The 12,645-nt window shown below is 47.1% G+C and overlaps 1 pseudogene; it reads left to right on the top strand.

The window, feature by feature from the left end:
• LOC135530120 (kinesin heavy chain-like) overlaps positions 1-12,645 on the top strand; it is a 184,497-nt pseudogene that overhangs the window by 166,037 nt on the left and 5,815 nt on the right.

Here is a 12,645-nt window from a genome sequence, read left to right as displayed (position 1 = left end):
TCCCCTTGGTACACTCCAAGATACTTGAACCCTCCCTTCCACCATTCCAACCCCCCTGGGCAAAGCCATGACCCCTCATCCCCCAGCTACACTCCAAGATACTTGAACCCTCCTTTCCACCATTCCAACCCCCCTGGGCAAAGCCATGACCCCTCATCCCCCAGCTACACTCCAAGATAATTGAACCCTCCCTTCCACCATTCCAACCCCCCTGGGCAAAGCCATGACCCCTCATCCCCCAGCTACACTCCAAGATAATTGAACCCTCCCTTCCACCATCCCAGCCCCCCTGGGCAAAGCCATGATCCCTCCAGACCATTTCCCAATCTGTAAAGCACAACTTTTCTCCCATTTTACCTTTGTAGAGGATATTCCTTTCAACCGATCAACCATGAGACTCAAACTATTCACCTCCGCTGGATTTGTCACCAAAATAACTACATCATCAGCATAGGCTGAGAGACGAATTGGAGGAATACCCTTTGAAAGCTACACCTCTTCAATGCGACTTCTAATGCTATTTAGTAGTGGCTCTATAGCGATGGCATACAACATTACGGACAACAACGAACACCCCCGTTTAGTTCCTCTACACACTTTAAAAGGAGCACTCAAGCCACCGTTAACTTTCAATACACTTTCAATGTCACCATGCATCACCCTGATCATGACAATAAAACCAGAGCTGAACCCAAAAGCCTCCAAAGTGGCCCCAGAGGTACTGATGTTGAACTCGGTCAAATCCCCTTTCCTGATCAATTGAAATTAGACCAGCATCCAATCCAATAGCCCTAGAGACGTCCAAAACAATCCTGAATCAGGGAAATGTTATCCACTGACCACTTTCTTTATGGAAAATGTTGTCACTGTCCTGACCACTTTCTTTATGACATCAGAACCACTTTCTTTATGACATCAGAACCACTTTCTTTAGTCTAGCAATTTTGTTAAACCTCCACCTGTTATTTTTTACATCAGAAACTTTTCTGATTCAATAAACAATTCACTTTCAGGAAAAAACAATCAGTTACATTATAATCCTGCATATATTTCTTCCTTTATGTCAAATTCAGAAATTGACATACTTTTTCAATCCCACATCTCCCTTCCACCCCATTTCTCTCGCTATTTTGTTGTGACGCACCAGAGGCCTCACTATCATCCCCAGAAGAGAACTCCACCATCTCTACTTCCTGTTTATCCTCAACTGATTTATCATCTCTATTTCCTGTTAGAATTAGAACCTTCTTCACCCCTTAAATTCTTCCTCCTCGGTACTTTTGAAAACAGCTGCTTCATTTTATATTTCATATTCATTTTATACTCCCATTTCATTTTACAGCACCCCCTCAGCGATCTCAATCACAGTCTCACCTACTGCCCCCCCCCCACCCTGCTCTACCACAACTGCACAATCTCTTCTCAGTGGTAATTTAGCTGCACCAGTGCTGCAACCCAGCTCTGCACGCTCATTCTCTGGACAATTACGCACCAAATACCCCTGTCTTCCACACCCAAAGCATTTCATTGATTCAGTAGCAGCGTAGCGTAACATAATCAAACCCATCAATCTTAAAACTGAACGCTAAATTCAGTTTGTCAGTATCCTTCTTTAAAATCATGTGCACTTACATTTACATTACATTTAAGTCATTTGGCAGACGCTCTTATCCAGAGCGACTTACAAATTGGTGAATTCACCTTATGACATCCAGTGGAACAGCCACTTTACAATAGTGCATCTAAATCATTTAAGGGGGGGTGAGAAGGATTACTTTATCCTATCCTAGGTATTCCTTAAAGAGGTGGGGTTTCAGGTGTCTCCGGAAGGTGGTGATTGACTCCGCTGTCCTGGCGTCGTGAGGGAGTTTGTTCCACCATTGGGGGGCCAGAGCAGCGAACAGTTTTGACTGGGCTGAGCGGGAACTGTACTTCCTCAGTGGTAGGGAGGCGAGCAGGCCAGAGGTGGATGAACGCAGTGCCCTTGTTTGGGTGTAGGGCCTGATCAGAGCCTGGAGGTACTGCGGTGCCGTTCCCCTCACAGCTCCGTAGGCAAGCACCATGGTCTTGTAGCGGATGCGAGCTTCAACTGGAAGCCAGTGGAGAGAGCGGAGGAGCGGGGTGACGTGAGAGAAATAGGGAAGGTTGAACACCAGACGGGCTGCGGCGTTCTGGATGAGTTGTAGGGGTTTAATGGCACAGGCAGGGAGCCCAGCCAACAGCGAGTTGCAGTAATCCAGACGGGAGATGACAAGTGCCTGGATTAGGACCTGCGCCGCTTCCTGTGTGAGGCAGGGTCGTACTCTGCGGATGTTGTAGAGCATGAACCTACAGGAACGGGCCACCGCCTTGATGTTAGTTGAGAACGACAGGGTGTTGTCCAGGATCACGCCAAGGTTCTTAGCGCTCTGGGAGGAGGACACAATGGAGTTGTCAACCGTGATGGCGAGATCATGGAACGGGCAGTCCTTCCCCGGGAGGAAGAGCAGCTCCGTCTTGCCGAGGTTCAGCTTGAGGTGGTGATCCGTCATCTATGAGAAATGCCATGTTTCAGATTTTAATCCCAAAATAACCTTCTCTATTGGAGATACAAGTTGTCCATGACGAGAACACTCTCTCCAACACTTCATCTCTGACAAATGGTGGCTGTTAGAAAGTATAACTTTCTCCCTGTCGGATTCATAAGAGGAAATACCAATGTCGGATGAAATTTGAATGTGGCCTCCAATTGCTCTTAAATACAAGTAAAACTAAATGCATGCTCTTCAACCGATCGCTACCTGCACCAGCCCGCCTGTCCAACATCACTACTCTGGACGGCTCTGACTTAGAATACGTGGACAACTACAAATACCTAGGTGTCTGGTTAGACTGTAAACTCTCCTTCCAGACCCACATCAAACATCTCCAATCCAAAATTAAATTGAGAATCGGCTTCCTATTTCGCAACAAATCATCCTTCACTCATGCTGCCAAACATACCCTTGTAAAACTGACCATCCTACCAATCCTCGACTTCGGCAATGTCATTTACAAAATAGCCTCGAACACTCTACTCTGCAAAATTGGATGCAGTCTATCTCAGTGCAATCCGTTTTGTCACCAAAGCCCCATATACTACCCACCATTGCGACCTGTACGCTCTTGTTGGCTGGCCCTCGCTTCATACTCGTCGCCAAACCCACAGGCTCCATGTCATCTACAAGACCCTGCTAGGTAAAGTCCCCCCTTATCTCAGCTCGCTGGTCACCATAGCAGCACCCACCCGTAGCACACGCTCCAGCAGGTATATCTCTCTAGTCACCCCCAAAACCAATTCTTTCTTTGGCCGCCTCTCCTTCCAGTTCTCTGCTGCCAATGACTGGAAGGAACTACAAAAATCTCTGAAACTGGAAACACTTATCAATTCAATTCAAGGGCTTTATTGGCATGAGAAACATGTGTTAACATTGCCAAGGCAAGTGAGATAGATAATATATAAAGTGAATATATAAAGTGAAATAAACAATAAAAATTAACAGTAAACATTACACATACAGAAGTTTCAGTGTTTTAACAATGTACAAACTGTTAATGGGGTGGCAGGGTAGCCTAGTGGTTAGAGCGTTGGACTAGTAAACACAAGGTTGTAAGTTCAAACCCCCGAGCTGACAAGGTACAAATCTGTCGTTCTGCCCCTGAACAGGCAGTTAACCCACTGTTCCCAGGCCGTCATTGAAAATAAGAATTTGTTTGTAACTGACCTGCCTGGTTAAATAGAGGATAAATAAATAAATACAAGGGAAAATACATTTGCATAAATATGGCTTGTATTTACAGTGGTGTTTGTTCTTCACTGGTTGCCCTTTTCTCGTGGCAACAGGTCACAAATCTTGCTGCTGTGATGGCACACTGTGGAATTTCACCCAGTAGATATGATAGTTTATCAAAATTGGATTTGTTTTCGAATTCTTTGTGGATCTGTGTAATCTGAGGGAAATATGTCTCTCTAATATGGTCATACATTGGGCAGGTGGTTAGGAAGTGCAGATCAGTTTCCAACTCATTTTGTGGGCAGTGAGCACATAGCCTGTCTTCTCTTGAGAGCCATGTCTGCCTACGGTGGCCTTTCTCAATAGCAAGGCTATGCTCACTGAGTCTGTACATAGTCAAAGCTTTCCTTAATTTTGGGTCAGTCACAGTGGTCAGGTATTTTGCCGCTGTGTACTCTCTGTGTAGGGCCAAATAGCTCTGTTTTTTTGTAAATTCTTTCCAATGTGTCAAGTAATTATCTTTTTGTCTTCTCATGATTTGGTTCGGTTTAATTGTGCTGATGTCCTGGGGCTCTGTAGGGTGTGTTTGTGTTTGTGAACAGAGACCAGCTTGCTTAGGGGACTCTTCTCCAGGTTCATCTCTCTGTAGGTGATGGCTTTGTTATGGAAGGTTTGGGAATCGCTTCCTTTTAGGTGGTTATAGAATTTAACGACTCTTTTCTGGATTTTGATAATTAGTGGGTATCGGCCTAATTCTGCTCTGCATGCATTATTTGGTGTTCTACGTTGTACACAGAAGATATTTTTGCAGAATTCTGCATGCAGTCTCAATTTGGTGTTTGTCCCATTTTGTGAAGTCTTGGTTGGTGAGCGGACCCCAGACCTCACAACCATAGAGGGCAATGGGCTCTATGACTGATTCAAGTATTTTTAGCCAAATCCTAATTGGTATGTTGAAATATATGTTCCTTTTGATGGCATAGAATGCCCTTCTTGCCTTGTCTCTCAGATCGTTCACAGCGTTCACAGCTCCTTCCCTCACAGCTCCCTCACTAGCTTCAAGCACCAACTGTCAGAGCAGCTCACAGATTACTGCACCTGTACATAGCCCACCTATAATTTAGCCCAAACAACTATCTCTTTCCCTACTGTATTTATTTTATTTATTTATTTATTTTGCTCCTTTGCACCCCATTATTTTTATTTCTACTTTGCACATTATTCCATTGCAAATCTACCATTCCAGTGTTTTACTTGCTGTATTGTATTTACTTTGCCACCATGGCCTTTTTTTGCCTTTACCTCCCTTATCTCACCTCATTTGCTCACATCATATATAGACTTGTTTATACTGTATCATTGATTGTATGTTTGTTTTACTCCATGTGTAACTCTGTGTCGTTGTATGTGTCAAACTGCTTTGCTTTATCTTGGCCAGGTCGCAATTGTAAATGAGAACTTGTTCTCAACTTGCCTACCTGGTTAAATGAAGGTGAAATAAAAAATAAATAAAAAATGGAGTTTATGGAGAAAGAGAGAGGCAGACAGCGAGAGATTGCTCACTCGTGCAATGAATTTAAAGCAAAGATTTTCGAGTGACAAGCTGTTATAAAACGCTCCAGCTGCAATTAAAAAAAAACTAATCTTTACAATTAAAAAAAGAAGGTGACCCTCGAAAGCCAGATGGAGATGTATAAATTAGATGCCATGCGGTATGGAATGGTGCTCCAGACTGAGATGGGCTGTCTGTCTCCATCCTCTATGGAATGGTGCTCCACACTGAGATGGGCTGTCTGTCTCCATCCTCTATGGAATGGTGCTCCACACTGAGATGGGCTGTCTGTCTCCATCCTCTATGGAATGGTGCTCCACACTGAGATGGGCTGTCTGTCTCCATCCTCTATGGAATGGTGCTCCACACTGAGATGGGCTGTCTGTCTCCATCCTCTATGGAATGGTGCTCCAGACTGAGATGGGCTGTCTGTCTCCATCCTCTATGGAATGGTGCTCCACACTGAGATGGGCTGTCTGTCTCCATCCTCTATGGAATGGTGCTCCACACTGAGATGGGCTGTCTGTCTCCATCCTCTATGGAATGGTGCTCCAGACTGAGATGGGCTGTCTGTCTCCATCCTCTATGGAATGGTGCTCCAGACTGAGATGGGCTGTCTGTCTCCATCCTCTATGGAATGGTGCTCCAGACTGAGATGGGCTGTCTGTCTCCATCCTCTATGGAACGGAGCTCCACACTGAGATGGGCTGTCTGTCTCCATCCTCTATGGAATGGTGCTCCACACTGAGATGGGCTGTCTGTCTCCATCCTCTATGGAATGGTGCTCCACACTGAGATGGGCTGTCTGTCTCCATCCTCTATGGAATGGTGCTCCACACTGAGATGGGCTGTCTGTCTCCATCCTCTATGGAATGGTGCTCCACACTGAGATGGGCTGTCTGTCTCCATCCTCTATGGAATGGTGCTCCACACTGAGATGGGCTGTCTGTCTCCATCCTCTATGGAATGGTGCTCCAGACTGAGATGGGCTGTCTGTCTCCATCCTCTATGGAATGGTGCTCCACACTGAGATGGGCTGTCTGTCTCCATCCTGAGCTTTGATTCATCATGCAGAGACGCTTGATCTAGACATGGCATATAATTTAACGCCATGCTCTTCATATACTGTAAATCATTTATTATAATTTAACGGTTTCTCCCTCTGTCCTGTCATGTCCCCAGCTGTCCCTCTGTCCTGTCCAGAAGGAGTGTCTGCTTTGTCTGTAAGTTTCCAGTTGAAATGAACCCAGGTTGACAGTCCAGAGTCTGGGGAGTCAGAGAAGCACCAGTCCTGGTAGAGACACACACAAACCTCTGAGAGGAAACACAGCCTTGACTTAAATCTGAACAGATTTTAAATCATCTCTCATCAAAAATACAAACCTGAAACATAAAGTAACATCCTACGTACATGTCCCCAGTCGCCCCTCTGTCCTGTCCAGAAGGAGATTTGTACTGGTCTGCTGTACCGTACATTTTCTGTTTAAGTCAAATTGAGTTGACATTCTGGGCCTGAGGGAGGCCTGAGGAGACCTGAGGGAGGCCTGAGGGAGGCCTGAGGGAGGCCTGAGGGAGGCCTGAGGAGACCTGAGGGAGGCCTGAGGAGGCCTGAGGGAGGCCTGAGGAGGCCTGAGGGAGGCCTGAGGAGGCCTGAGGGAGACCTGAGGAGGCCTGAGGAGGCCTGAGGGAGGCCTGAGGAGACCTGGGGAGGCCTGAGGGAGGCCTGAGGAGGCCTGAGGGAGGCCTGAGGAGGCCTGAGGGAGGCCTGAGGAGGCCTGAGGGAGGCCTGAGGAGGCCTGAGGGAGACCTGAGGAGGCCTGAGGGAGACCTGAGGGAGGCCTGAGGGAGGCCTGAGGAGGCCTGAGGGAGGCCTGAGGAGGCCTGAGGGAGGCCTGAGGAGGCCTGAGGGAGGCCTGAGGAGGCCTGAGGGAGACCTGAGGAGGCCTGAGGAGGCCTGAGGGAGGCCTGAGGGAGGCCTGAGGGAGGCCTGAGGGAGACCTGAGGAGGCCTGAGGAGACCTGAGGGAGGCTTGAGGAGACCTGAGGAGGCCTGAGGGAGGCCTGAGGGAGGCCTGAGGAGGCCTGAGGAGACCTGAGGAGGCCTGAGGAGGCCTGAGGGAGGCCTGAGGGAGGCCTGAGGAGACCTGAGGAGGCCTGAGGGAGGCCTGAGGAGGCCTGATAAAGACAGTCAGAGCAGCAACAAGGTGGTCTATGCCAGACTTTAGGAGTTGTTGCTCTCCTGTTCTGTGATTGTTCATGCACAGTAATGACCTCTTGTTTCTCTCTGTATGTGTGATGCATCTATATGTGTGATGCGTCTGTGTTTGGGAAGTACACTTTAAATACATTTTGATTTAAAATCGATTTGACTGTTTTGGGCCTTTGGCTAGATATGAAAGTAAAATCTCCAAAAGCACTCATCTCTTCTTCTGTCCATCTCTCTCAGTGACGAAGACTAACCTGGCAGTACATGAGGACAAGCACAGGGTTCCCTATGTGAAGGTGAGTCAGGCTTTCATCAGCTGAGGGGATGATTTATGTTAACTGACCATCTATGATGGTTTTCTACATTAGAGACGTGTCATCTTCCTAATGCTAACTTTTTTGACTGCCATTTGTTGAATTGTCTCTCAGGGCTGCACTGAGCGTTTTGTCTCCAGCCCAGAGGAGGTGATGGATGTTATTGACGAGGGAAAAGCCAACCGCCATGTAGCTGTCACCAGTAAGTCCAAATGACACTTAGTACATTGTATAGCGTGAAGTGTAAGTCTGTAGAGAAACTTCTATAGTGTCTGGGGGGGATCTGTCATATTGGTTTACTATCTCTGCTGCCAACTCTCTTACTACCTCTGTTACTTTCTTCTCTTCTCCTCTTCTCCTCTCTTCTCCCCTCTTCTCCTCTCTCCTCTCCCCTCTTCTCCTCTCCTATTTTCTCCTCTTCTCTTCTCCCCTCTCCTTCTCTCTTCTTCTCTCTCCTTCTCTCTCCTCCCCTCTCCCGTCTTCTCCTCTCTTCTCTCTCCTTCTCTCTCCTCCCCTCTCCCGTCTTCTCCTCTCTTCTCCTCTCTTCTCTTCTCCTCCCCTCTCCCGTTTTCTCCTCTCTTCTCCTCCCCTCTCCCGTTTTCTCCTCTCTTCTCTTCTCTTCTCCTCCCCTCTCCCGTTTTCTCCTCTCTTCTCCTCTCCTCTCTCCTCTTCTCCTCCCCTCTCCCGTTTCTCCTCTCTTCTCCTCTCTTCTCTTCTCCTCCCCTCTCCTGTTTTCTCCTCTCTTCTCCTCTCTTCTCCTCCCCTCTCCCATTTTCTCCTCTCTTCACCTCTCTTCTCCTCCCCTCTCCCGTTTTCTCCTCTCTTCTCTTCTCCTCCCCTCTCCCGTTTTCTCCTCTCTTCTCTTGTCCCCTCTTCTCCTCTCTTCTCCTCTCTTCTTCTCCTCTTTTCTCCCCTCTCTCCAGATATGAATGAGCACAGCTCCAGGAGTCACAGTATCTTCCTGATCAACATTAAACAGGAACACGTGGAGACAGAGCAGAAACTGTGTGGGAAGCTCTACCTAGTGGATCTGGCTGGGAGTGAGAAGGTAAGAGTTCACAACATGCGTTCACTAAAAAGACCCCAGGGGACCTATTTTCCCTGGCTGGGAGTGAGACGGTAAAGGACAAGACACACCATAATCAACTTTGATCAACTGCTGGGTGTTGATGAACGGTGGCATTTAAACAATTAGAATGTTCGGTGGTCAAAGGCCTGGAAGCAGAGGCTAGTGTGGTAATGAACTAGCTTTAACCAGGAAGCAGAGGCTAGTGTGGTAATGAACTAGCTTTAACCAGGAAGCAGAGGCTAGTGTGGTAATGAACTAGCTTTAACCAGGAAGCAGAGGCTAGTGTGGTAATGAACTAGCTTTAACCAGGAAGCAGAGGCTAGTGTGGTAATGAACTAGCTTTAACCAGGAAGCAGAGGCTAGTGTGGTAATGAACTAGCTTTAACCAGGAAGCAGAGGCTAGTGTGGTAATGAACTAGCTTTAACCAGGAAGCAGAGGCTAGTGTGGTAATGAACTAGCTTTAACCAGGAAGCAGAGGCTAGTGTGGTAATGAACTAGCTTTAACCAGGAAGCAGAGGCTAGTGTGGTAATGGAGTAGCGTTAACCAGGAAGCAGAGGCCAGTGTGGTAATGAACTAGCTTTAACCAGGAAGCAGAGGCAGTGTGGTAATGGAAGCTAACCAGGAAGCAGGGGCCAGTGTGGTAATGAACTAGATTTAACCAGGAAGCAGAGGCCAGTGTGGTAATGAACTAGCTTTAACCAGGAAGCAGAGGCTAGTGTGGTAATGAACTAGCTTTAACCAGGAAGCAGAGGCTAGTGTGGTAATGAACTAGCTTTAACCAGGAAGCAGAGGCTAGTGTGGTAATGAACTAGCTTTAACCAGGAAGCAGAGGCTAGTGTGGTAATGAACTAGCTTTAACCAGGAAGCAGGGGCTAGTGTGGTAATGAACTAGCTTTAACCAGGAAGCAGAGGCTAGTGTGGTAATGAACTAGTTTTAACCAGGACGCAGAGGCTAGTGTGGTAATGGAGTAACGTTAACCAGGAAGCAGAGGCTAGTGTGGTAATGGAGTAGCGTTAACCAGGAAGCAGAGGCCAGTGTGGTAATGAACTAGCTTTAACCAGGAAGCAGAGGCCAGTGTGGTAATGGAGTAGCGGTAATGAAAGTCTAGGCCATGGTACATTAACAGAGTGTAACCAGGAAGCAGAGGCTAGTGTGGTAATGAACTAGCATTAACCAGGAAGCAACATCCCCAGAGGACCAGGCTGTTCAATTGTAGTGTTGCAGGGTCTAAACATTTGTGTTTTTGTTTTTTATTATTTGCCCAGCATTTACATGAATAGATCAAGGGGCCAGCCTGGTAATGGAGGACAATGTCAGCAGTTATTTCAGTCCAAAAGAGACATTTATTGAATTATAAATGGTAAATGACGTATAGGAAATAAACAACTATCCTCTATACTGGTAGAACATAAGAACTTCAGCCCTCAAGTGTTAGTAATTGATTGATAAATGGTAATTAATGGATAGTAGGCTATCCATGACTACCTATACATTTACAGATCTTAATTACATACTTTACCTGTTTCTGTGTAATCAAATAACAATAACGAGGCTATATACAGGGGTGTTACGGTACAGAGTCAATGTGGAGGCTATATACAGGGTATTACGGTAGAGAGTAAATGTGGAGGCTATATGGGGGGATACCGGTACAGAGTCAATGTGGAGGCTATATACAGGGATAACCGGTACAGAGTCAATGTGGAGGCTATATACAGGGTACCACGGTACAGAGTCAATGGTAATGGAGTCTATATACAGGGGGTAGAGGTACAGAGTCAATGTGGAGGCTATATACAGAGGTGTTACGGTACAGAGTCAATGTGGAGGCTATATACAGGGGTGTTAACCGGTACAGAGTCAATGTGGAGGCTATATACAGTCAATGTGGGGGTTACCGGTACAGAGTCAATGTGGAGTACAGGAGCAGATGTGTGGAGGCTATCTATATACAGGGGGTTACCAGGTACAGAGTCAATGTGAGGGGGTACAGGTTAGTCAAGGTAATTGAGGTAATATGTACATTCAGGTAGGGGTAAAGTGACTATGTGCAACAGTATAGACTTTACGTCCATCCCCCGCCCAAGCAGGGCGCAGTGACCCTCTGCACACATCAACAACAGTCACCCTCAAAGTGTCGTTACTAGCTAACCAGGAAGTAGAGGCAAAAGCAATGAACTACTACTTCAAGGTCTCAGAGCAAGTGACGTCACCGATTGAAACGCCACTAGTGCGCACCACCGCTAACTAGCTAGCCATTTCACATCGGCTACATATGCATAGATAGTAGATAATAAACAGCAAGTAGCAGCAGTGTAAAAACAAGGGGGGAGGGTTAATGCAAATATTCAGGGTAGCAATTGATTAGCTGTTCAGGAGTCTTATGGCTTGGGGTTAGAAGCTGTTAAGAAGCCTTTTGGTCCTAGACTTGTTGCTCCGGTACCGCTTGAATGCCTCTGACACCGCCTGGTATAGAGGTCCTGGATGGCAGGAAGCTTTGTGATGTACTGGGCCGAAATAAACACTACCCTCTGTAGCATAAGAACTTGCGGTCAGATGCCGAGCAGATTGATACCATGGTGATGCAACCGGTCAGGATGCTCTCGATGGTGCAGCTGTAGAGCTTTCGGAGGATCTGAGGACCCATGCCAAATCTGTTGAGGACTCCTGAGGGACATTAGGCGTGTATGAGTCTGTCCCTGTGTATCTGGTAGCGTGTATGAGTCTGTTACGGTGTATCTGTACAGCGTGTATGAGTCTGTTTCAGGGGTGTATCTGTACAGCGTGTATGAGTCTGTTTCGGGGTATCTGTACAGCGTGTATGAGTCTGGTGTATAATCTCCTGTACTGTATGTGTTTGTAGTGTCCTTCCTTATACATGACCAACTATACATGACCAGATCAGATTTGATTTATGATATATTTTCCCAGGTCAGTAAGACAGGTGCAGACAGGAGCTGTGTTGGAGGAGGCTAAGAACATTAACAAGTCACTGTCTTCCCTGGGCAACGTCATCTCTGCTCTGGCCGAGGAAATGTAAGTCTAGTTCCCCTCCCTGTTACACACACACATGTGGAGGCACACACACACACAAACACACACACACACACTGGGCAACGTCATCTCTGCTCTGGCCGAAGAGAATGTAAGTCTTGTTCCCTCCCACAGGCGCACGCACACACACACACACACACACACACACACACACACACACACACACACACACACACACACACACACACACACACACACACACACACACAGAGGCAACGTCATCTCTGCTCTGGCCGGAAGAAAATGTGGAGTCTTGTTCAGGGGACACACGTACACACACACACACACACACACACACACACACACACACACACACACACACACACACACACACTGGGCAACGTCATCTCTGCTCTGGCCGAAGAAAATGTAAGTCTTGTTCCCTCCCACACACGCACGCACACACACACACACACACACACACACACACACACACACACACACACACACACACACACACACACACACACACACACACACACACACACACACACACACACACACACACACACACACACACACACAACACACAAGGACACACACTTCACACACACACAAACACACACACACACACTGGGCAACGTCATCTCTGCTCTGGCCGAAGAAAATGTAAGCCTTGTTCCCTCCTCCCACACACGCACGCACACACACACATAACACACACACACACACATAAACACAACACACACGCACACA

This window comes from Oncorhynchus masou, chromosome 5 (genome assembly GCF_036934945.1).
Source record: "Oncorhynchus masou masou isolate Uvic2021 chromosome 5, UVic_Omas_1.1, whole genome shotgun sequence".
NCBI classification, from domain to species: Eukaryota; Metazoa; Chordata; class Actinopteri; order Salmoniformes; family Salmonidae; genus Oncorhynchus; species Oncorhynchus masou.
The sequence above is the reverse complement of the archived record's forward strand: the minus strand, read 5'-3'. Positions and strand labels throughout refer to the sequence as shown.